General features: G+C 41.4%; 1 pseudogene; it reads left to right on the plus strand.

The window, feature by feature from the left end:
• The first annotated feature begins 1020 nt into the window (after positions 1–1020).
• Positions 1021–9939, plus strand: LOC127417117 (cholinesterase-like; annotated as a pseudogene).
• Positions 9940–23496: the final 13557 nt, after the last annotated feature.

A 23496-nucleotide genomic window follows, 5' to 3' on the forward strand; every position in this document is an offset into this window, starting at 1 on the left:
GGCATGCAAATACCACTCGCCAATTTTCATTGGCCTTTTATCAAAGACCAGAGGTGTCTCGGGCTCCCAAGAGTGACCCCTAGTGTCACTACATCGACACCAACGTCTCGTTCCCTCCATCAGGGAACGGAGGTTACACCAGTAACCATGACGTTTTTTGGGGGTGCACAGACTTCCAATCTGCCCTAATATAACATATTTATTTAATAAACCAAGATTGCATCTGTACTTCAGAGGACATATATCATGAGTGAGGACACATTTGTTTGGATTTTGCTTTGCGATTTCACTGGAAAGGAGTGCAAACTGCCGAAAATTAGAGTGAAATTCCTGTGCTGGACTGCCACTTATTATAACACACATGAACAACATGGAAACTTCTGCTTCAAAAATGAAGGTGCTACCTTTGTATTAGAAATGCATTGACAAAAGCTATTTCAGAAAAATGGTGGTGACAAAATTGTCCAAAGCAAAAAGTTGTGGGGACATGTCCTACCCATCCATGACGGCTAATGTTAAAACCAAGATGTTTAAATAACTTCTCTGATTTAAACTTAAGTAGCAAAAGTGGCAGTAGATTTGGTTAGTTTGATTAATTTACAATTCAAACTGTCAATTTTAATGAACTGACTTAATGATTTGCATTATCTATCAAAAATAGCTGCTGAAGTCCTGATTTGTAGGCAAATATTGTGGTTTATATAATTAATATTATATTGTATTGTTTATATTAGTGCACATAAATTAATCCGATTACATTTCATGATTGTGATTTATATATAAATATATTCCGCTTTGAAGCTGCATTAAAATGTTTGGGTATTGTAGAATGTTTTTTCTTGGTATGCCACCTTATATGGGTTTCTGTTTAAAGTTTTGCTGTGTAGACGACTTTTGACATCTTTGCGATATGGAATAAATGTGAAAGGTTAACTTTTAAAACCAGAATTTTTGAATTCCTTGCAATTTTCCAAACTTAATCATGTCATGCTTTGTTATTGGTGTGATGTGTCAGCTGAGATGTGGAATCCCAACACCAGGATTAGTGAAGATTGCCTGTACCTCAATGTATGGACTCCCTTGATTAACCTCCAGAACCTAGCCAAGCCCTTAGCTCCAGTTATGGTGTGGATCTACAGTGGAGTTTATCCACAGGTACTGCCTCCCTGGATATTTATGATGGGCGTTTCCTCAGTCTGTCACAAAAGGTGGTGGTGGTATCTATGAACTACAGGGTAGGACCATAGAGATTCATGTCTCTACCTGAAAGCAAGAGCTTAAGGTGCAATGCTGGTCTTTTCGACCAACAGTTGGCTCTCAGCTGGGTGGCAAAGAACATTGCTTCATTTGGGGGTGACACGTCCTCCGTAACCTTGTTTGGTGAGAGTGTTGGAGCTGGCTCTGTAGGACTCCATTTGCTTTCAGAGGGTAGCCATGGCCTGTTCGCCCATGCAATTCTCCAGAGTGGCAGTCCTAATGCTGTGTGGGTGGCCGTGGAGCCAGCTTAGGCCTGGAACCATTCCCTGACTCTGGCTCAACTTCTGAACTGCCCATTTGGACTTACTGAAATGGAGACCTGCTTAAGGGCAGTTGAACCTGAGAAGTTAGTCAGTCTTCAATTCAATGTAATTTCTGACCCTGTGATCATAAATGTGCCCTTTCTTCCAACAGTGGATGGAGTGTTTCTTTTGGATATGCCTAATATCTTATTCCATTTGGGATGTTTTCTAAAGACTGAGCTTCTGTTGGGATTGAACCAGGATGAAGGAACATACTTCCTTGTTTATGGTGCACCAGGATTCGACATCCATAACCAAAGTCTTATCAACCCAGACCAGTTCCTCAAGGGTGTATCCTTGAGCCTCCCTGGTTTCAGTGATATTGCCAGAGAGGCTGCTAGCTTCCAGTACATGGATTGGACAGATGAGCAAAGCAAGCAAAACATCAGAGATGCCTGGTTGGTGGGCGACTGCTATTTCTTGTGCTCCTTACTGGATTTTGCCCACAGGTATGTTAAGCATGGGGATAGTGCACGATTGTACCTGTTTAACCATCGCTTTAGCTTCAACCCCTGGCCTCAGTGGATGGGGGTAATGCACGGGAATAAGATCATTTGTTTTTGGAATACCTCTGAACAAGTCCTTTGGATTCTCTGAGGAGGAGGAGATCATGAGTCAGAGGATTATGAAGCACTGGAGCAACTTTGTTAGAGTTGAGTAGTTTAAATCTTGTCAGTGTGAAAGGAATAGTTCACTCAAAAATTAAAATTAATGTAAAAAAATATTTTTTTATATGACAACATCTATGGCCAAGGGACAAAATGGCCACCATTACACTGATAACTACCAAAAATCAGCCTATTCAAAAAAATCCAACAATGCAAGAAAACTGTGTTTACATAAGATTTGAAATTGTCTGGTTATTCTCTGCATTTGACATCAAAATGTGAACACACAAGCACACAACACAACACTAAGTGTTTACATGCAGAGCTATAACGGATAACGGGCAAAAATACTTGCAATTAAACAAGCTCAATGGTGACAAATAACATTGGTTCTTGCCTGACTCCTACCAAATGTGATGTGCATTTGAAGGTTGAATATGTAAGAATAAGATTTCAGTGGTACGTCAGAAAGGATTTTCTGCAGCTTAAATTCTGGCCTGTACACTATTGTATGACTTGAGAAATGTACAGTGCATCTTTAAATTTTGGGTGAACTATTCCTTTAATACATAGAATATCATGCCTATAATTGTGTTACAAGATGGTTTATATTTGTTGATTTATATTTATGCAAAAGATTGAGGGAATTGTTTGTATTTATGTCTAAATGAGGAGTATAAATCAGTACAGGTTGCTTTGAGAAGGAAAAGTTTAATCAATAATATCTTGATGAGACAGTCTATAATATGCTCACACTATTTCAATGGAAGTGATCAAATAAATCTTGTTGTTGCTTGCAGGCTAGTGTTGATTAGCATCCTCATTTGTTTGGCATAAATTATGGGAAGGCAGCAACAGCCTTTATTGTGGCTGTGAGCAAGCTTAGTTTCTTTTAATTAACACTTTATACACTCTTCACGCTGCAGGCGAACAGCCTGCACTATATGCTAATTCATCAAAGGACATGACCAGGAAACAATATTAAAATGGAACATGAAGTTTATAGCTCTCTTATATTTTGAAAGAGTGAAATTCTGTAAATGGTTTGCTGTGAAGACTTCACTAGGATTGTGAATTGAGGTTTAAGTACTCATATTTTAAAGCAGTGGTTTTTTAAATGGTGATTCGTAACCTTTTCTTTTCGCAATTTATTTTGAATAATGTTTGGGACAACAAGAACAAAATAATGGTAAATACAAGTAATAAACTTCAGCTTACTATATGTTGTGAAGACTTTCATCACTAGGATTGTGAATTGAGATTCAAGGTCTCCTATATTAAAGAAGTGGTTCTCAAATGATGGGTCGTGACCATTTCTTTCTGCAATCTTTTCGAATATTGTCTTGGACAACAAGGAAAAGACTATGCTAAATGCAAGTAATACAATTCAACTATATAGCTGTGCATAGTTAGGATAGCAAAATAAATATGGGGAGAAAACATCACTCTTGGGAGCCCCAAAAACCTCTGCATTTTTGAAAAAAGGCCAATGAGAATTGGTGAGTGGAATTTGCATGCCACAGCCCTGGACATACGGGTATAAAAGGAGCTGGTATGCAACCACTCATTCAGGTTTTGTGCTGAGGAGCTGAGACCCGGTCCTGGCCATTTCAGCGGGTAGTTCAGCGTTGTGGCAAGAGGGACACAACATCTCGTTCCCTCCATCAGGGAAGGAGATTATGAAAGTAACCATGAAGTTCCCTATCTATCACTCACTCAACACTTGAGGTCCCTATACAAAACGGCACAACTATCTGAACAGTGTTACGTGAACTGGCGGTGCGAGACGGACAGACCGCTGTGTGCCTCGTAGCCAGCGCACCAGGCCGTCACGTAACCTCCACCAACGCTCTTATGAGCGTCAAATGGTCCTTCAGGAACAAGGTGACTGCCCAACAGTAGGGACAGGCTAGCCCAGCCGAGGCCTCTTTTCTTCTTTTTTTCTCCCCAAAAAGAGTGGAATTTGTTAACCGACTGGGAGCCATAAGTGTCTACATCGATGGGTGTCCCTCCCAAGGGGAAGACACCATGGAGCCTGATATGCCATCACGATGGCGTCAATGACCCAGTGGGTGATCCTCTGTTTGGAGACAGCGCTTCCTTTCCGCTGTCCACCAGAGCAGTCAAAGAGCTGCTCAGAGCTTCTAAAGCTCTGCATGCGATCCAAATAGATGCGTAAAGCTCACACCGGATAAAACAACACCAAGGCTGGGTCTGCCTCCTCCTGGGGCAGTGCTTGCAGGTTCACCACCTGTTCCCTAAAAGGGGTCGTGGGAACCTTGGGCACATAGCCCGGTCGGGGTCTCAGGATCATGTGAGAGTAACCCGGACTGAACTCCAGGCACAGTTCGCTGACAGAGAACGCCTGCAGGTCCCCTAACCTCTTGATGGAAGTGAGCGCAGTCAGGAGGGCAGTCTTCAAAGGAGTGCCTTAAGCTCAGCTGACTCCAAGGGCTCAAAGGGAGCTCCCCATAACCCTGAAAGGACTACAGAGAGGTCCCACGAGGGGACGAGGTGCGGTCTGGAGGGATTCAACCTCCTAGCGCCTCTCAGGGACCTGATGATCAAGACATGCTTCCCCAAGTACTTACCATCTACTACATCGTGATGAGCTGAAATAGTGGCTACATACACCTTCAAGGTGGAGGGGGACAGCCGCCCCTCCAGCCTCTCCTGCAGGAAGGAAATCTTACTTACCAATCCTACTGCGCATCTCTGGGGGTCTTCGTGTCGGGAAGAACACCACTTGGCCTGAACCCTAGCCTGAGTGATTGTGTCTACCACCGCGGGTGGTAGGTCACTTAGGTCTTCCGCGTCCCATCTAAGGGCCAGACGTGAGATTTCAGAGGTCTGGTCATGGGTGCCAGATGGTGCCCCGTCCCTGAAAATGAAGGTCCTTCCTCAGGGGAATTCACCAGGGGGGGCTGTCATGAGGAGCGTAAGAGCCAAGAACCACGTCTGGGTGGGCCAGTAGGGTGCTACTAGGACGATCTGCTCCTCGTTCTCCCTGACCTTGCACAGGGTCTGTGCAAGTAGGCTCACTGGGGGAAACGCATATTTGCGTAGTCCAGGGGGCCAGCTGTGTGCCAGTGTGTCTATACCGAGGGGTGCCTTGGTCAGGGCGTACCAAAGCGGGCAGTAGGAGGATTCCCAGGAAGCAAACAGGTCTACCTGTGCTCGACCGAATCGACTCCAAATCAGCTGGACCACCTGGGGGTGGAGTCTCCACTCTCCCCTGAGCGTAACCTGTCGTGAAAGCACACCTGCTGCGGTGTTGAGGTCGCCCGGGATGTGAGTGGCTCGTAGCAACATGAGGTGCTGCTGACTCCAGAGGAGGAGATGGCGGGCGAGTTGTAACATGCAACGGGAGCGTAGACCGCCTTGATGGTTGATGTACGCTACTGTCGCTGTGCTGTCCGTCCGGACCAACACATGCTTGCCCTGGATCAACGGCCGGAACCTCTGCAGGGCGAGCAGTACTGCCAACAACTCTAGGCAGTTGATGTGCCAATGCAGCTGCGGGCCAGTCCAGGAGCCAGCGGCTGTGTGCCCGTTGCATACAGCACCCCAGCCCATCTTGGAGGCATATGCTGTAACCATGATGCGCCTGGAGACCTGCTCTAGGGGAACCCCTGCCCGTAGAAATGTAGGGGTGAAGGACTAAAGAGGTGGTGACAGATAGGCATGATGGCCATGCGATATGTCCCGCAGTGCCATGCCCATCTCGGGACTCGAGTCTGAAGTGGTCTCATATGCATCAACCTGAGCGGTGTGGCTGCCACTGAGGATGCCATATGCCCCAGGAGCCTCTGAAAAGTTTTCAGTGGAACCACTGTCCTCTGCCCGAACGCCTTCAGACAGTTCAGCACTGACTGTGAGCGCTCATTCGTGAGGTGCACCAACATCGAGACTGAGTCCAACTCCAAACCGAGAAAAGAGATGCTCTGAACCAGGGAGAGCATGCTCTTTTCCCAGTTGACCCGAAGCCTCAGTCGACTGAGGTGCCAGAGCACGAGGTCCCTGTGTGCGCATAGAAACTCTCAATAGTGAGCTAGGATTAGCCAGTCATCGATAGTTGAAGATGCGAACACCCACTTCCCTTAGTGGGGCAAGGGCTGCCTCTGCGACCTTCATGAAGACACAAGGGGACAAGGACAGGCCGAAGGGGAGGATCTTGTACTGGTACGCCTGGCCTGCGAAGGCAAACCGCAGGAAGGGTCTGTGTCGAGGTAAGACCGAGACGTGGAAGTACGCATCCTTCAGGTCTACCGCCACGAACCAATCTTGATGCCGGACGCTCGCTAGAATGCATTTTTACATCAGCATCAAGAACGGGAGTCTGTGCAAAGCCTGGTTCAGTACTCTTGGTCCAGGATTGGTCGCAACCCACCGCCTTTCTTCGGTACGATCAAGTAAGGGCTGTAGAACCCTTTCTTCATCTCAGCTTGAGGGACAGGCTCTATCTGCGCCCTTGCACAGAAGGGTCGTGATCTCCGCACACAAGGTTGCGCCGTTATCGCCCTTCACCGAGGTGAAGCGGACACCGCTGAACCTGGGCGGATGCCTGGCAAACTGAATTGCATTGCCAAGTCGGACGGTCCGGGTCAGCCATCGCGACGGGTTGGAAAGCGTGAGCCACGCTCCCAAACTCCGGGCGAAGGGGACCAAGGGAATGATCATGTCGGATGTACCGGTGGGTGGGGCCTCGTGGCGGGGCATCGCTCGAGCCATGCCGGGGCAGGATGTGTTGTATGGCCTCCGTCTGCTTCTTCACCACCGAGAACTGCTGGGCAAAGTCTTCGACGGTGTTGCCGAACAGGCCAATCTGGGAGATGGGGGCGTTAAGGAACCATGCCTTGTCAGCCTCTTGCATCTCAACCAAGTTGAGCCAAAGTTGGTGCTCCTGGACCACCAGGGTGGACATCACCTGCCCGAGAGACTGCACCCGAGAGTTCCTGCATCAATTCCGTGTCAGAACTACCCTCGTGCAGCTCTTTTAGCGCCTTGGCTTGGTGTACTTGCAGGAGAGCCATAGTGTGCAGGGCGGAGGCGGCTTGTCCAGCGGCACTGTAGGCCCTAGTCGTCAGGGACGACATAAACCTACAGGCCCTGGATGGGAGCTTCAGGCGCCTGTGCTAGGTGGTGGCGCTCTGCGGACACAAGTGCACCACGAGTGCCTTATCCACCTGGGGGATCACCGAATACCCCCTGGCCACTCCACCATTGAGGGTAGTGAGAGTGGGGAAGCTGAAAGACCGGGACCGGGCAGTAAAAGGTGCCTCCCACGATCTTGTCAGCTCCTCATGCACTTCCAGAAAGAAAGGAACCGGGGCGGGGTATGGCCATGGGCAGTGCCCTGAGCCCAGGAACCAATCGTCGAGCTGTGAGGGTTCAGGGGAGAGTGGAGGGTTCCACTCTAGCCTGACACTCGCAGCCGCCTGGGAAAGCATGTCCATAATTTCCGCGTTGGCCTGAGACTGGGTGACCATTCCCAAAGGAGTTCTGTGTGTGCAGCTCTTTTTGTGAATTAAAATATACTCTTTTAGAATATACTCTTTTTTCGCTCTGCCAAAGCGCCCAGGGGTGTTCTCTGCACTCCACGGGTGCAGAGGGGGAGAAGCCGCTGAAATGCGCCATAAATCCAGCAGTTTTGAGGTGCATCTTTGGAGGGAATTGAATTCAATGCACTGAATACAACCGCTCAGCTCTGAAGAGAAAATCTGAATGAGTGGTTGCATACCAGCTCCTTTTATACTCATATGTCCGGGGGAGTGGCATACAAATTCCACTCGCCAATTCCCATTGGCCTTTTTTTAAAAAAGCAGAGGTGTTTGGGGCTCCCAAGAGTGACCCCTAGTGTCACTAAATCGACACAACGTCGAGTGAGTGACAGATAGGGAACACTTATTATTATTTATTGTTTATTATTATTTAAAGCCATATTATTTATTGTTGACTTCAAAAGTTTTGCATCCTATCAAATTCAACTGTATTTTGAGGTTAAAGAAAATACTACCCAGGCTCTAATAAATGCAGGTTTGCTTTGCACAGTAAATGACTGGCTTAATAAATGTATTTAATAGGCTAAATAATAATAATAATAATAATTATTATAATTATATATATATATATATATATATATATATATATATATATATATATATATATATATATATATATATATATATATATAATTGTTTTATTTACATTTTAGTTTACTTTGGTACAATAAACAGTATTGCTATTGTTTTGGATCTCCAATGTATTGCAAAATCTTGTTTGTGCAGAAAAAAAAATAAAATAAAATAAAATTGAGAACCACGGTTTTATAGGACTGCTAGGTGTTCTTTACAAGAGCATGTAAACGTTGTAGCTATTGAGTCATTTCATTGATTTTCTTCAGAAGGCTGGGTTGTTTTGGGCAGTATTGTATTGATTAACTCAGCTCCATACATAAACTGACCTTTGAGTTGATTTCATTGCTTTATTTCATTGCTTGATGTTACAGTGTCAAGCAAGCAGATTGGCCGCGGTTCACATCGGAAAATCAGCAGTATGTTACGCTCAACACTAGCCCATCACAAACACTCCATATGTTTAGAGCCCAGCAGTGCAAGTTCTGGGACAGCTTCTTGCCAAAACTGCAGCATGTCACGGGTGACCCACACCACACAAACAAAGCAAGTCATGACACATTTACTTCTACCTGTCTCTCCAACCTTGCCTGGACAGCACAGGTATCTTCTCCTAGTCCAGGGGTCGGCAACCTATGGCACACATGGCAGCATTAGTACGTGGAGGGGTAATCACTGGCACGCCAGCAACAGCGTAGACTATTTTATTCATATGAAATTCTGCACCTGCATTCCAATTTACATCTTGATGTAATCCTTCCTCATGATCACGCAGCGTGATTTCATGAGCTGAATGGGTGGTTAAACAAAAAGTTAAAATGTGACGAGACTGCAGTATACCCAACAGACTTGTGCAGCGCATGCAAGCCATTTGCACATCACGAGACGGCAGCGTTTCATATGGTAAGCCATGAGTCTTAGAATAACGCAATAGTTTTAATGCATGTACATCTAAAACAGTGTATTTTGAGGCGTTCTAAACAAACATAAAGCCGTATAATACACCATAATATTTCCCAAAGGTGTAAAAAATGCATGAAAATAGTTAAAATGCCGTATTGGATGGTGTTTAGTGTACGTGAAAAGCGCTGTTTTTTACGCTGTTTGGCCTCCTGCCTCAGTGAGTTTTTTTTTGTTTTGTTTTTTATGTTGCATACTTCTGCCATTAGATCTAATAATACCATTTATTGTAATGTTTTCATTTCCGAAAAGCTCTCCGTCCACACTGCCGTTTTGAAGCGATTCCAAAACTTGCTTTTCCACACTGAAATGCATGAAAATGCTTAAATTCCCTTACTGCTTATGTGAAAAATCTGCATTGCATGTACAGTCTGAAATGCAATTGTCCTCATGTTCCATCACCGGACACCAATTCCATGTAAACTTCCCATCACTTTTCAAGGAATGCAATGTGAATGTTGTACAAAGGAAAATTTATCTTTAACAATGCTGTTGTGAATATCAGGCACAACAGCGCTACTATAAAACAGACAGCACATCAATAAGCCTTGGGCGCCCATGACCCTATCGCAGGTTCACAGGTTGTCCTTCCTTAGACCACTTTTGGTAGGTACTAACCACTGCATACCGAAAACACCCCACAAGACCTGCTGTTTTGGAGATGCTCTGACTCAGTCGTCTAGCCATCACAATTTGGCCCTTGTCAAAGTCGCTCAGATCCTTACGCTTGCCCATTTTTCCTTCTACCAACACATGGAATTCAAGAACTTACTGTTCACTTGCTGCCTAATATATCCCACCCCTTGACAGGTGCCATTGTAACAAGATAATAAATGTTATTCAATGTGGCTGATCAGTGAAAATATCAAGATACAGTGGCCTCAAAAACTATTACTCAAGTCACACTTAAAAATGTATGTCTTTCAGATGACAAAATATTCAAACCAAGTACCATTTATTAAAAAAATAAAAAATCTCAAGCAAAACAATTTTCACAAAAGTTACTAGAAAGTTAGATCATTAGATAGCTAGATATAAATAGCTATTTGCTAGCTAGATATCTAGATAAACAGCTATCTGCTAGCTAGCTATCTAGAGAAATAGTGATCTGCTAGCTAGAGCAAAAGCTAGCTAGCTAGCTATAACTGTTTATCTAGCTATCTATTTAGCTATTTGTCTATGAGATAGTACAGTGGTGGCCAAAAATAATGGCACCCATGGTAAATATGAGCAAAGAAGGCTATGAAAAAAAATCTGCATTGTTTATCCTTTTGATCTTTCATAAACAAAATAAATAAATTAAAAAAAATAATAAATCACAAAAATCTAACCTTTATTTGAAGTAAAACAATTGAAAGAGGGAAAATATCTCATTATTAAATAAATATTCTTTCTCCAAAACACGTTGGCCAGAATTATTGGCACCACTAGAAATTATTATGAGTAAAATATATTTGAAGTATATTCTCATTCATATTTTACATTTGTTTTTAGTACACCTGGGTGACAAGGAACATGAAATTATTCAGCCATGACTTCCTGTTTCACAGGGGTATAAATATGAGGTAACACACAGGGCAAATTCTCTTAATCATCACAGTGGGTTAGACTAAAGAATATAGTTCTGATGTGCGGCAAAAGGTTGTTGAGCTTCACAAAATGGGAAATGGCTATAGAAAATGGCCATTTCCAACATCAGAGCAATAATTAACATGTTCCAATCAAATGAAGATCTTAAGAATCGGCCTGGAAAAGGACGTGTGTCTATATTGTCTCCACACACAGTGAGGAGGATGGTTCAAAGAATCTCCAAGGATCACAGCTGGAGAACTGCAGAAATTAGATGGGTCTTGGGGTCTGACATCACCTACATCACCACAAGTTGTTTGGGAGGGTTTCAAGAAAAAAACCCTCTGCTCTCATCCAACAGCAGACTCAAGCATCTTCAGTTTGCCAGACACTACTGGAACTTAAAATGCAACCAGGTTCTATGGTCAGATGAAAAAAAAAAAAAAAAAAAAAAAAAAAAAAAAGCTTTTTGGCAGCAAACACCAGAGATGGGTTTGGCACACACAGAGATGAAGAAGTACCCAATGCCCACGGTTAAATGTGGTGATGGATCTTTAACATTGTTGGGCTGTTTTTATGCCTGAGGTCCTTGACATCTTGTTCAGATACATGGCATCATGGACTCTATCAAATACCAACAGATACAAAATCAAAAACTGGCTGCCAATGGGCCCTGACTGGATCTTCCAGCAGGACAATGATCCAAAACAAACATCAAAATCAACACAAAAATGGTTCACTGACCACAAAATCAAGGTTCTGCCATGGCCATCCCTGTCCCCTGACCTGAACCCCATAGAACACCTGTGTGGTGAACTGAAGAGGAGAGTCCACCAACATGGACCTCTGAATTTGAAGGATCTGAAAAAATTCTGTATGAAGGAATGGTCTCAGATCCCTTGCCAGGTGTTCTCCAACCTCATTAGGCATTATAAGAGAAGACTCAGAGCTGTTATCTTGGCAAAGAGATATTGCAAAAAGTATTGAATAAAAGGGTGCCAATAATTATGGCCAATGCATTTTGGAGAAAAAATATTTATTTAATAATGAGATATTTCCCCTGTTTCAATTGTTTTACTTCAATTAAAGGTTAGATGTTTGTGATTTTTTTTTATTTTTATTATTATTATTTTATGAAAGATCAAAAGGATAAATGATGCAGATTTCTTTTCACAGCCTTCTTTGCTCATATTTACCAAGGGTGCCAATATTTTTGGCCACAACTGTAGGATAGCTCAACAGCAAAATAATTACAAATGTATTATGAATATAGAAGCCCATAGTATATGTAGGACCATTGTTGGAAGAATTTGAACATTCAGAGTTGAAGCAAAAATTTTCAAAGCCTCTTGTCCTTGATAATGCAGTGCCATTCCTGAGCTCATCGTCCTCCTGTGAGAAGTTTTACATCATTGTGAGGTATCTTAAAGGTGGCTCACTTGATTTAATACTAAATAAAGACCAAGATTATTTTGCCCTGTTCTGCTCTCACACTTTCTGCGACACAGATCAAGAGAGCGACATTCAGTTGCCATGCAAGCAGCGCCTCTCTGTTTCCAACCATTTTGTTTCATGTCTGTCTGAAAGAAAAGAGAACTAAAATAGTAACATTTTAATAGCATTCTGAATGCTCTGTAAAAATAAGATTAGTAAATTATGCAAAGAGAATTTCAGCATAGACTTTCCTAGAAAAAATGAAAACAGACAGCAATTAACTAGCTATTAACTTAGGTTCCTGGAATTTTTTTTAAATAAATTACCAGGCCTGTGCAATCATTTTGCTGGGTATTTTGAAACATGATTAAGTTGGGGTAAGTAGTTTGGTATGCTACTCAGAAAACGAACATCTCACCTGAAAAAGTTGTTCCAAATCAATATGCTGTTCTGTTTTCCGTGAAACACAAAAGGATCATTTTTGGTAGGAGAATGTTAAAAATGTCTCAAAAAGTGCTTTTTTATATAAAATGAAAATGAAGCCATACAATAGTTTGTGTGAGGCAGAGACCAAAAGTTAATTACTTTTTGTCTTTTTTTTGGAGCTTGACAGAAGTAAATAAAGTTTTGGGGGGTGAAATATTCCTTAAACATTATCTATCATTATCTGTTTTTTTTTTTTTTTTTTCAAGAATGCCACAATTCTTTCTTAAACAGTGGAGGCTGAACTGCCATCGGAAATAACAGCCATCAGTGAATATTTCCAACATGTTTTTGAGTTTCCGATTAAAAAAAAAAAAAAAAAAAAAAAAAAAACTGATTGTGTATATTGTATACAGGCAAAATCCTTGAGCAAAGCTTTGAATATTTAATTGAGGTTAGGGTTTTGCTCTATGAAAGTTGGATATACATCTTCATGGTGAGAAAAAAAAAATTTTGTACAGTATATTACTTTTTTATTATTGCTGTTTCCACGGCAATGCACACATGCACCACCACACAAACTCAAATGGTCATGTGGGGTCTCTCTCTCTCTCTCTCTCTCTCTCTCTCTCTCTCTCTCTCTCTCAATTCAGTTCAGTTCAGTTCAGTTCAGTTCAATTCAGCTTTACTAGCATGATGATTGGGGTATAGTATTGCCAAAGCATTTTAAGGTTAAGTAAATACAAAATGTTTTAAATAAGATAATAATACAATAATAAATACAACAATTAGTAGTAATGAAAAACATTTAAATACTAAGAATGATTTAACAGAATAAAAAGACACACACACACACACACACACACACACACACACACACACACACACACATATATATATATATATATATATATATATATATATATATATATATATATAAAGCAAAAAAAGAAATGTCCTCTCACTTTCAACTGCTTTTATTTTCAGCAAATTTAACGTGTAAATATTTGTATGAACATAAAAAGATTCAAAAACTAAGACATAAACTGAACAAGTTTCACAGACATGTGACTAACAGAAGTGGAATAATGTGTCCCTGAACAAAGGAGGGGTCAAAATCAAAAGTAACAGTTAGTATCTGGTGTGGCCACCAGCTGCATTACGTACTGCAGTGCATCTCCTCCTCATGGACTGCACCAGATTTGCCAGTTCTTGCTGTGAGATGTTACCCCACTCTTCCACCAAGGCACTAGCAAGTTCCCGGACATTTCTGGGGGGAATGGCCCTAGCCCTCATCCTTCGATCAAACAGGTCCCAGACGTGCTCAATGGGATTGAGATCTGGGCTCTTCGCTGGACATGGCAGAACACTGACATTGCTGTCTTGCAGGAAATCACGCACAGAACGAGCAGTATGGCTGGTGGCATTGTCATGCTGGAGGGTCATGTCAGGATGAGCCTGCAGGAAGGGTACTCATGTGGTACCCTTCCTGCAGGAGGAGGATGTCTTCCCTGTAACGCACAGTGTTGAGATTGCCTGCAATGACAACAAGCTCAGTTCGATGATGCTGTGACACACCGCCCCAGACCATGACGGACCCTCCACCTCCAAATCGATCCCGTTCCAGAGTATAGGCCTCGGTGTAACGCTCATTCCTTTGACAATAAACGCGAGTCTGACCATCACCCCTGGTGAGACAAAACCACGCCTCGTCAGTGAAGAGCACTCTTTGCCAGTCCTGTCTGGTCCAGTGAAGGTGGGTTTGTGCCCATAGGAGACGTTGTTGCTAGTGATGTCTGGTAAGGACCTGCCTTAAAAGAGGCCTACAAGCCCTCAATCCAGCCTCTCTCAGCCTATTGCGGACAGTCTGAGCACTGATGGAGGGATTGTGTGTTCCTGGTGTAACTCGAGCAGTTGTTGTTGCCATCCTGTACCTGTCCCGCAGGTGTGATATTCGGATGTACTGATCCTGTGCAGGTGTTGTTACACGTGGTCTGCCACTGCGAGGACAATCAGCTGTCCTTCCTGTCTCCCTGTAGCGCTGTCTTAGTCGTCTCACAGTACGGACATTGCAATGTATTGCCCTGGCCACATCTGCAGTCCTCATGCCTCCATGCAGCATGCCTAAGGCACGTTCACGCAGATGAGCAGGGACCCTGGGCATCTTTCTTTTGGTGTTTTTCAGAGTCAGTAGAATGGTGTCTTTAGTGTCCTAAGTTTTTATAGCTGTGACCTTAATTGCCTACCATCTGTAAGCTGTTAGTGTCTTAATGACCGTTCAACAGGTGCATGTTCATTAATTGTTTATGGTTCAATGAACAAGCATGGGAAACATTGTTTAAACCCTTTACAATAAAGATCTGTGCAAAAAAGTACTGTGCAAAAGTCTTAAGCACATAAGATGTCTCACAAAAACATTTGTCTTAAGATGGTTATTTATACACTATATGGCCAAAATTTTGTGGACACCGTATGCGCTTGATGAAAATTTGATTTCAAAACCTTAGGCATCAATTTCCCCCTTTGCTGTAATAATAGCTTCCACTCTTTTGGGAAGGCTTTCCACTATATTGTATGTAGTAACATGGCTGCAGGGATTTTCTCTCATTCAGACACAAGGCTATCAGTGAGGTCCGGAACTGATGTTGGTGGATGGAGCCTGACTTACAGTTGCTGTTCCAATTCACCCCAAAAGTGATCAGTGGGGTTCAGGTCTGGACTTTGTGCAGGCCAGTCAATTTCTTCCATGCCAGACACAGTAAACCATTTCTTTATGGACCTCACTTTGTTCACAGGGGCATTGTCATGCTGGAAGAGAAAAGGGCTATCCCCAAACAGTCGCCACAAATTTGGAAGCATACAAAGCCCAAGCCATTACATAAAGAAACATTAAGATTTTTCTTTACTGGATTTAATGGAGTAACCAAATTCATTAATTAGAAGGGGATGTCCACAAACTTTTGGCCATATAGTGTATCTGCTACATTAGTGCGTCAATAGGAATATACATTTTATACTCACTATTTTAAAATAGTAAACATTTTATATTCCTTTTGCAAATAGAATAGAAGAACAGGGAGCCCTGCAATAGATGGCATGGTCCTCACAGAGCCCCCCACTGAACATCGAGTCAGTCTGGGATTAAATACAGCCTAAATAAATAAAAGAACTGTGGCAAATTCTCCAAGAAGCTTGGAACATCCTATCTGCCAACAACCAAGAAAAATGTGTCCAGGTGTAATTAGGAGAATTATTGCTGTTTTGAAGGCAAAAGTGTTCACATCAAATATTGATTTAGCTCTTTTTCTGTTTACTGGACTTTGTATGATGTTAATTGATAAATGAAAACTTTTTATGGCATTATTATTGAAGAGATCCTCACTATGCAACATTTTTCAAGTGCCTAAAACTTTTGCACAGTACTGTATATACATTGACAGGATGTACAAAAATCTTTGTCTTACAGATATTTGGAGACTTTTGAACACATCTGGTAGGAACTATACATTGTTTTCATCAGTACATAAGATTTATTCTAGAATAGATTTTTTAAATTATATATATATATATATATATATATATATATATATATATATATATATGTATATATATATATATATCTAAGACCCTCATTTCATCTGTTGTTGATTGCTAAATTGGAAACATCTTAGTCTCAGTTCACGCCCTGGTGAGTTTAGAGGTGTTGCCACATATGGAAAAAAAATAAATCATATTGTTGGAGCTTTAATGTATCACTTTTGCAAAATCCTGATTTTCAACAAATGTTAAAGGCTGAAATTAATGTTTATGTGGAGACCAACTGGTCCTCAGTATCCTCTGTGGATGTGGCTTGGGAGGCACTTAAGGCGGTTCTTAGGGGTCGGATCATACAGTATGCCTCATTCATCAAAAAATCCAAAGCATGAGAACTCGTGGAGTTGGAAGGGAATATTAAAAGTGCAGAGGCAGAGCTGAAGTGCCGAATGTCATCTGATGACCTCAGAGAACTGACCCGATTGAAATACAGATATAATACTATTTTGTTGCGGAAGGTGGAGTTTTGACTATTCAGGGCATGACAGTCATACTTTGAGTCGGGGGACAAGTGTGGCTAGATATACAAAGCAGAGAGAGTCTTTTTCTACCATTCCCTCAGTGAAATCTACTGGTGGTGAAATGTTTACCTCGACCACTGATATTAATAATGATTTTAAAGAATTATATTTTGATCTTTACAGTTCCACTTCTTTGTGTACTGATGAAGATATTAGAAATTTTGTGGAACCATTAGAACTCCCTAAACTGATGACTGATACAAAAAATTATCTTGATTCTGAGATAACCTTGGAGGAGCTTGGTGAGGTAATTAAGGCCTTGCCTACAGGCAAGGCTCCAGGGCCAGATGGCTTTGCCACCAAATGTTTTAGATCTTATGCTACAGAACTGGCTCCACTTTTGTTAGAAGTTTATTAAAGAATGGAAACCTATTATTATTAAAGAATGGAAAGCTTCCGCCAACCATGACACAAGCCCGTATCAGTCTTATTCTTAAAAAGGACAAAGATCCAAGCGAGTGTAAGAGTTACCGTCCAATTTCCCTGATCCAGCTAGATGTAAAAATATTGTCAAAAGTTCTGGCTAACCAATTAAGTAAAGTTAAGACACCTCTTATACATATGGATCAGGTGAGGTTTATTTGGGGCCGCAGCTCTTCTGATAACATTAGGCATTTCATCAATATCACATGGTCAGTGGAGAATGATCAGACTCTGGTCGCTGCCATCTCACTTGACACTGAAAAGGTGTTTGATATGGTAGAATGGGATTATCTTTTTAAGATTTTTGGAAATATATGAGTTCGGGAAGACTTTTATTGGATGGATCAAGTTACTATATAGGTGGCGGGAAGTGTGGCGCATAAGCTTTTACTTTGCGCAGATGATTTTTTATTGTTTGTGTCCGACCCTACTAGATTTACGCCTTGCCTCCATAGAATTATTAATTCCTTTTCTAATTTCTCGGGATACAGAGTCAATTGGCCTAAATCCGAAGCTTTGGCTCTGACAGCGTACTGCCCAGTAATGGCTTTTCAGCCGGGCAACTTCCAGTGGCCCAAACAGGGCATTAAGTATTTGGGAATTTTATTCCCAGCAAATTTGTCTGATTTATTTAGTTAGTTTTGACCCCTTAATTAAAAGGTTTTCGAGTGATGTGGGCAGGTGGGCTTCGTTACATTTATCTACGATTGGGAAGGTTAATGATATTAAAATTAATTGTATTCCAAAATTTAACTACCTGTTACAATCTCTCCCTATAGATGTCCCCCTCTCATACTTCATGCAATTTGATAGCATAGTGAAATCCTTCATTTGGAATGGTAAGCGTCCTAGATGACATATTAATAAGTTACATAGACTGATTGACAAAGGTGGGCTAGGCCTACACAAACTTTTGTTTTGTTATTATGCATTCGGTCTCAGACATTTGGCTTACTGGTCTCTTCCACCTGAGAGAGCCCCTCCCTGGTTTTGTATTGAACAGGAAGTTCTTGCCCCTATGTTGCCATTGCAAAGCCTGTCTATCAATCTAGTCTGAAAAGTTAAATTATTGTACACTCCATTACCTCGCATTTGCACTCGGTATGGACAAAAGTGTCCAGAATGTTTAATTCAGACATTTATTTAAATGTTGCCTCAAGCATATGGAAGAACCCTAAATTATGTATTAATAAGTACCCTTTCTGCTGGTCAGAGTGGATTGGGAGGGGGGTTAATACACTAGGTGACCTATATGAGAGTGGAGTGCTGAGATCCTTTGAAAATTTGGTTCAACATTTTGGGATTCCCAGGTCTCAGTTCTATAGGTATTTACAGCTATGTGCCACCTGCTCTGTATTGTTTTTGGGAGTGGCACACACCCCCCTAAAGTGGCGGATACTCTGGGAGAGATGATTACGGCCTTCGGAGGCATCAGTGTATTACTCCCTGCTAATTCAGATTCTGGGGGACAGAGCTTCAACTTCTCTCAAGAGATTATGGGAGAAAGATTTAAACTTGGTATTGGAGGATGGATTGTGGGCTAGTACTCTAAAAAAATGTTAAGTCTGCATCTAGAGATGCAGGGGTGCGCCTTATGCAATTTAAGATTTTACATAGATTCTATTGGACCCCCTCAAGATTGTATAGGCTTGGTCTTAAAGACACTGATGCCAGTCAGAAGATTGAGACACAACCTATGCTTTTTGGGGGTGTGTTAAGATTCAGAAATTTTGGTTGAAAGTTTTTTTGTGTGACGTTTTAGGCACTCGAATTTCACTTTGGAAAAGGAATGTTCGGGAGATTAAAATGTATATTTCCTATTGACACACTAAAGCTGAAGATATATATAACCATCTTAAGACAAATGTTTTTGTGAAACATCTTATGTGCCTAAGACTTTTGCACTGTACTGTGTGTGTGTGTGTGTGTATATATATATATATATATATATATATATATATATATATATATATATATATATATATATATATATTAATTTATACATTTTAATCCTAAGAATGATACAGTATATACATAATAGGAGAATATACACAATATTAATTAAATGTATACATAAGAAATATTTGATGACAGACCATTGAATTGTTGAAAAATAATGGTGTGCATTATTTTTCAACAATTCAACAGACCAGAGTCAATTATTCCACTTATACCACAGTTACCACACCTTAATACATTGTTCAGGATGTTATATCTCAAGACATTTTCTGGTTTTCATCCCTAAAACACTCTTGTGAATTACTTTCTTCCGCCACAGATTCAGTATCTTGCTTTGATACAGCTCAAGCCTTCGTTGCAAGTTCGAAAATGTCACTTTAGAACTAGCAACGGAGGATTGTGAGGCTTGCGCTGCTTTACTGGAGCACTTACTGGAGTAATGAGGTAGGGTGTTTTTGCATGTGTGTGTGAGTTTGTGTTTAAGGGATAGAAATACAGAAACTATCTATCTTTGATACAGCTCAAGCCTTCGTTGCTAGTTCAGAAACGATACTTTAGAAATAGCAACGGAGGATGCGCTGCTTTTTGGCATTGGAGTAACAAGATTGTAAATAATTGCACAGTATAAGGAATGATGGATTCAGTGTTTCAAAAAGTGTTTCTCATCCTCTGCATATTCTCTGCTCTCTCGGTGTCCAGGCTTTCTTATGCCTTCTCTCTATTTCTAGATCATGATTACTTAATCTGTATTTTGAGAGGATTTTTTCTCTCTTTAAATTGTTTAATTGATAAGTAGTTTGCCAATTTTGTGGTTCTGTTTAGGGCAGAAAAACATTATAACATACTCTTGTGTAACCCAATACATTATAATAATAGAACCCTAACACACTCTCTCTCTCTCTCTCTCTCTCTCTCTCTCTCTCTCTCTCTCTCTCTCTCTCTCTCTCTCTCTCTCTCTCTCTCTCTCTCTCTCTCTCTCTCTCTCTCTCTCTCTCTCTCTTGAGTATTGATGAAGTGGAAGACTCAGTTCCACCATTGGCTTTCTGACATGCTGGACTGGATTAATCAATTTAATGACTATGACTGTCAAAAAGCAACATTGTGAAAACCTTAAATGTCTGAATCCCCCCCCCCCGAAACAGGCCAGTGCATTTCACTAATCACACATAAAGACCCTGTGGTTTCTGAACACTTATATCTTCACAACTTTCTGCCTTTTTGTTTTTTCAAAAGGTCATCATGTGGAAGAAAATTGCTGTTTTTTTTTGTTGTTTTTTTTTACCCAAAAAAGGGTCCATCATATTAAGGGTACCATGGTGAGTGTCTATTGGGTGAATCTCATGAAACCTGTCAAGAACATATGCAGGTCATATTTCGCAGAAAAAAATGAAAAGAAATTAATAAGATTAAAATATTTTGCACATAGAAAGTGAGGCCATCTTTTAGGACCATTAAGATTTTTTTTTTTTTTTTTTTTTTTTTGCATTGTAACATTATTTTCATTACTATTAAGCTAATTTTTATCCCAAATTCTCATTACAGCAATACCAAAAATAAAAAAATAAAATATAAAACTCTTATTCTCATAACAGCAATGCAATATATCCAGAATATATAATTATCATTGAGAATAATAATTTATTTAAATGTCCAAACATACTGTAATTGAATGATACATCTAGTGGTTGATTTGGTTGTCTGGAATTTGTATGTGTGGACATTGTTGAGTGCCTCGTTTTTAAAGTGTACTCTTTGTGGAATCTGATTTTGTTTAATATGGAATATTTTTCATGATTTGCCCAAGGCTTGTTTCTTGTTCTGTCTTCAAAACAGCACATTTTACTACTTTTTATTCTAATTAATATAGTTAAGTGAATTAATTATAAATGAATGTGGGAATTCTCTTTTCATGATGAAATACAAGATTAATGGGGTGTTTTGAACACAAAGTTCCTTCAACTAATAGTAAATTACAGTATTTACATGGCACATTTGCAGTGCTTAAATAAGTTCTTCTAAATGGAAATCAAGTGAAATGTTATTTTTGCTTTTGAAGTTACAGTGATAATTTGGAGTCAGTATAATATGATTTTATGGAATCTTTCTTTTTTGGGTGAAAATCTGTGCAATTATGCAGAATAAATGGGAATTATTCAACCCTAAAGACACTAAACTGTGTATCTTGTTTGCCTGCCTGCAATTCGAATGGCTTTTCCTGTCATATTTTTCGAATGATAAAAAATTCTATCCTCACACATTTTTCATTCTCCTGTGATTTAATGGGGTCTTTAAAATCAGCAAATTTTGTACATTTTTACTACAGGTCATGTCAAATGTGTGTGTTATTGTCAGTTGTCTGACCCAACTTTAGCCTGTCCCAACCTTTTTTACCAGCTGGCCTAGTTGCAGTTAAAACACCCTTTACGAAAATCTTACCACCAAACCTTCAATGGAGTTTCTCTTATTGTCCCTTTAGTCATGAAAGTCTTGCACCCTTTCTCTTTTTTGATCCCCGTTGATCACCAAGCTGATGTTTTGTTAAGCCAGCTTACAGTTCTTTCACTTCTAGTTACAGATTTTACTTTGGTGTTTGTTCCTGCTGGGCTATTGTGACGTCAGCGTGATCATCTGTTGGCTTTTCACTGTATCATTATTCAAAGATCACAGTATTGCAAAATACTTGTGCAGTTACGAAACACCAACTAATCTTTGTGACGTGTCTGTTGTAGATGCTAGTTTGTATTTTTGCCACTTGTCCGTGAACTTGCCTGTCCTGTAAATAATACGAAGGACCCATAAGCATTTGGTGTGTAGCATAGAATGGTACATTTTTACATTTTCAATTATTATAGCGGCATTTAGAGGCACAGGTGTGCTCAATCAGGGAAAAAATAAGATGACTGTGTAGCAGGTGCGCTCAACTATAAAAATATTTGGCATTTCTAACACAGGGATGAGAACAGAGTTCTTCACACTGCAGAGATCAATGTAAATGGAAAGTGATTTGCAAAGATGTAGTTATGATATGATTTTAATATGATAAGACCTGGAATGTGATCCGTCAGCAAAGATTTACAGAGCCCCCAAACTAACCCTTTCCCTAACCCTAACCGTGCATGGAAGTGTTGCTCTCTGTGGTGATGGCGTGGTCCAGCACCTGTCTGGGGACAGAGAAAGTGGTAAGGACATCCACCTGAGATTAATTGTGACTAATTACCATCTCTATGTTCACAGTGACAGAGATTTGACAAAGGGATATTGGCAGATCCCCTTAATGCCGATGTCCGTGAGAAAACGGCCTTCTTCACGCTGTTTGGATTACACCAATTTGTGACCCTTCCATTTGGTTTGTTTGGGGCCCCGGCTATGTTTCAGCGTCTTATGGATCGAGTCCTCAGAAATAATGATGATATCATTATTTACAGTAATGACTGGCAACAGCATATGCAGCATCTGAGGGCAGTTCTGAGGTCGCTGCAACAAGCGGGGCCCATAGCAAATCCAAAGAAGTGCGCAATTGGGCAGGTGTAGGTACGGTATCTGGGGTTCCACTTGGGTCACGGGCAGATGCAACCCCAAATTGATAAACCGCAGCAATCACGACCTGCCCGAGACCCAAGACCAAAAAGGAGGTGAGACAGTTTCTGGGGCTGGCCGGCTAATATAAAAAGATTGTGCCTAATTTTTCCGACGTCACCAGCCCACTGACTGATCTCACTAAAAAGGGAGCCCCAGACCTGGTTCAGTGGACGGAGTCAAGCAACAATCTTTCACGCAGGTAAAAGCTGGACTTTATGGCAGGCCACTTCTGCATTCCCCTGATTTCTCTCTCCCTTTTGTTTTAAAGATGGACGCATCAGACAGGGGGCTGGGTGCTGTTCTGTCCCAAGTGGTGGAGGGGGAGGAGCACGCGGTGCTGTACATAGGTTGAACGCTCTCTATGAGAGAGATGAAGTACAGCACCATAGAAAAGGAGAGTTTGGCCATCAAGTGGGCGGTCCTCACTCTCTGCTACTATTTGTTGGGATGAGCATTCACCCTCTGTTTGGACCACGCACCGCTCCAATGGCTCCACCGCATGAAGGATGCCTACGCCCAGTATCTGGCACTCCAGCCATTTAAGTTTGAGGTGGTCCACAGACCGGTGGCACAGATGGCTGTCGTGGACTTCCTCTCCAGAAAAGGGGGGGAGTGGGCAGTCCGGATAGTTCCCCCGACCTGAGTCAGGCGGTGGAGGTATGTGGAGGTGAGGGCATGGTCGAGCGCTGTCTGGACATCCACCTGAGATGAATTGTGACTAATTACAATCTCT

Source organism: Myxocyprinus asiaticus, chromosome 26 (assembly GCF_019703515.2).
Source record: "Myxocyprinus asiaticus isolate MX2 ecotype Aquarium Trade chromosome 26, UBuf_Myxa_2, whole genome shotgun sequence".
Taxonomy (NCBI): Eukaryota; Metazoa; Chordata; class Actinopteri; order Cypriniformes; family Catostomidae; genus Myxocyprinus; species Myxocyprinus asiaticus.